We start from the raw sequence: 3,780 nt of genomic DNA, 5'->3' as shown, positions 1-3,780 counted from the left end.
TTGAGGTTAGCCACAACGGACTGTATTCTGGGTCCTTTGTGACCATACTCTATATCCACCATTAAGAACTCTGTTTATTAACCACTATCCAAATTTCTGTTGTAAGAAGTTTCTGCAAAGGATATCAAGAGTAGTAGTAGTAATGTAAACTGCAGCCAAGCACCAATAATGGATGCTAATTTTTACAGAAGCTAGAAGAGACCCTTCTTCTTTTCTTTCTTTTTCTCTTTTCCATCTAAATGTCTGTTGGGAAAAAATTAAATAATCATAGACCTTTGGAAACTAATGTATAAATACAATACAATGTTATTTCATCCATATAAAAGCCTATTTGGTGGTGTCCAGTGTTATTACTCAAATGAGGGGTTTTTGAACAATGAAATTAACCATGTTTGTGTAAGAGAACTGTAAACCTGTGCACCCATACTTTGTTTGAACAAGACTATATGGAATAGCACATTCTATTTTTTAACTATTGAACAGATTATAACAACAGTTCATTTATTTATTTTTGAGGGAGGTCCCACCTGTCTCTGTGTTTCATTCTGAAATTTTGGTGGTGATAGAGTAAATCTGGATGGACAGCAATTCATCTCCCTAGTGTACTGATGACAAATTATTCCCAAGATCATGTATTTCATCTGAATAGTGAATTACTTAACGGGGTGATGATACTTGGAACAGAACCATGTGTTGTGGAAAGAAAGTGGGCATGTGAGTGCTAATGCAGCTGGATTTCAAGAGTTAATGACATTGCTGCTATATATAAGAATTATAATCACCATTGTATACCATGTACATAAATGTATTTGATGTTTTTAGTCATTGTTTCATGAAGTTTCTTAGTGGTTCACCTGCATTGGTTGTAATATTTTGCCTTCATATCCCGGATACTTTTGTAAATCAAGTTGAATTGTGTACAGTACATCATTAAGATTTCTGGTATATGCTACCTCTTCTTTTTTTGTAGTTTTTAACTGAAGTAAATCTTTTGTGTTTGTCTGAACTACCTTGATATCTGTATGTTTTATATCACACATATATAAGGTTTTGCAGTCTTTGTGAAATGTAGATGTAAAACCTAAAAACCATGAAATAAAATTGCATCATGTGATATTTGTAAAATATACCTGTAATTAAGTGATGTCCAGTTTTAAGTACTATATTTGACATTAAGTTTCAGTTTTATAAGCATTGGTGGTTAAATAATTCTGTTGTTGGAGACATGTAACATGGGAAAACTTTATTGAACATAAGAATATGTGCACATTGTCTTCCATTGCTTTAGTTCAAAGTGAATATTTAACAATGATAAAATTCTTAAGCTTTAGAAATTAGTGTCATGCCAGTAAACAAAATTGCATGTGCATTTTGCCGGTTTCCATTTGTCAACTATGTACTTGTCTTTAATAGTAGATAGTTTAACTTACATGTTTATACTGTGTCAGTTTTTTAGTGTATGATATGTGGAATTCGGAGCAAGCCAAAATCTGAAAATATCTAGAAAGGAATTAAGTTGTTCGAGCAGTGATAATGGATATTGTGTGAGAGTTGTTTCAGTGTAAAACCTTGATGTGATGTTGGTGAAAAGTTTTAAATCTATGTTAAATCCATTTTGAATATTTCACACACACAAAAATATTTTGTATGGTTGACAAATGTGACCACAACTATATATTGGAGGTATAGGTATGGATTAAAAATAACTATTGTAAGTAGAAAGGTACTTCTCTCTCTCTCTCTCCTTTTTTTATTTTTACCTTTAACTGACTTTAAATATACTCCAAACAACTCTTCATTCTCAGAAATGTAGGTCTAGTTATAAAGATCCTCTAACTATTTCAATTTGTTTGAATTCTAACATTCCCAGAGTTCCCAATTCTATAAATTAAGTTTTTTCTTCTTCTTTGGCAACCCTGCTTAACCAACATTCATTAAAAGTTAACTGTTTCTTAGAAATTGCTCAACCTCTGTAACAGAGTTGTACTACACACATCAGGCAAGGGTAATAATCAGGACCAATTATAATAGGCTATGCAGTTAACAACTTATGATTTTCTTTTGAAATTACAAGCATAATTCTTCTTAATTTTTACCATCTAAACCAGCTAGAGTTGACTTACAAAATTTTTCTTTTTGCACGTCTCCAGCAACTTGCTTAGAAAGCCTGCCTCTGCCCAGTATAATTAAATTTCTGTGTGACTATAGAGTCTGTCTCTGACTAAAAATACATGAAGTACAGTACGAGAAAAAACACAGTATTTACATCTTATGCATGCCAGATTTGTGTGATATGTTACCACAAGTTTGCATAAGAAAGTATTGTTTATTAACTGCTTACTCGTGTTGTGAAGGTAAAATAACAGATATTCTGTGTATCTGAATTATTTGGTAATTGTACTGAATACAAAAACAACAGGTTTGTATATTCAATTTTACATGAATCACATTTTCAGTACACAGACATCAAGGAAATATAAAAACTTGTACAACTACCAACCCAGAGAAGGCAGCCAATTTCCTTACTTTGAAGTGTGCATGTTAAAAGTCTGGTTGTAATTTCACTAAATATACTGCATAGATGATACATTTGACTAATTCCTTCAAATCTGGTGAGAAAAACATTGAAAGAGGTGCTGGAACCAGAGACAAAATATTAGTACTAACAGGCTTACCCCAAGAGTCTGGGTCTGCCTTGATGTTTAGGCAAATCTGAAATCAATTTGCAAGTTTCCTTTAAAGTTGCCGATTGACAGCCAGCCAAACATCTTTTGAAAGGGAAGGTATCAAAACTTCCTAAAGTACAATAGTAGACGATAAAAAAGAATAAGATTGGGGGTAGGCTTTAAATCTATCACCATCTGCCTTAATGGCATGTTTTTCATCTGTATGATTAAAATCATGTAGATAATTTCCATTCATCAGGCATTATTTTTGTGTGTGAAATCACTTGGTTGGAGTATAGACTGGAGAGAAACAATCCCATGACAAGTGGACAAAATTCTTGAAATTGTTTCCAATAATTAAGGCCTTTTTTCGTAGAAGTGGAAACATATTTTCAGTTTTATAAGTAATGTTCTCACTTTGTATTGATCCAAAGAACCTGCTCATGTATTACTACGATACAGAACTTATAGATCTCATAAAGTATTACATTAATTTTATAACATTCACGTTTAGCATATATAGTCAAGTAAGTAGCCTGCTATTAAGAAACGTAAAGTGTTTTTATTTCAGTACAATTTTATGACATCATAAGACTTCTTTGTACTTAAATGCAAGTCAGAGGTTCTGTTCAGAAAATTTCATAAAATAAAATAAAAATTTCATCCAACTTTTGTGTCTGACTGAGCTAATGTATTATCTACTATTACCTTTCATAACCAAAGTTTACTGAAGAAAATTCCAGCATTGAAAACAAAGTTTGTTGGATAGACAAAGGTTCGTAGATACTGCCTGTTAAAATAGTGATAGGTAATTTTCCTCGATTTGTACCAGTATTACCTAAATATTTCATTAAATAACCATTTTATACTTAATCATCTGATCATTACAACTATAAGAACTTATGCATAGTATCTATCTAAATATCTTATGAAATGACGTGTTTATAAGTTACCTAGTCTATAATTTTGAATATTGGATCATGAGTCAAATTGACAAAAGTCCAGTTTTTACTTATCCTAGCATTATATATTGTGAATATTTAGAGCCCAAAATGGCATGGCTTAATTGCTTGCCCTTTCAGTAATGGGGGTGTTATAATGGTCAATACCACCC

This window comes from Limulus polyphemus, unplaced genomic scaffold (assembly GCF_000517525.1).
Source record: "Limulus polyphemus unplaced genomic scaffold, Limulus_polyphemus-2.1.2 Scaffold689, whole genome shotgun sequence".
Lineage (NCBI taxonomy): Eukaryota > Metazoa > Arthropoda > Merostomata > Xiphosura > Limulidae > Limulus > Limulus polyphemus.
This window is presented reverse-complemented; position numbering follows the sequence as displayed.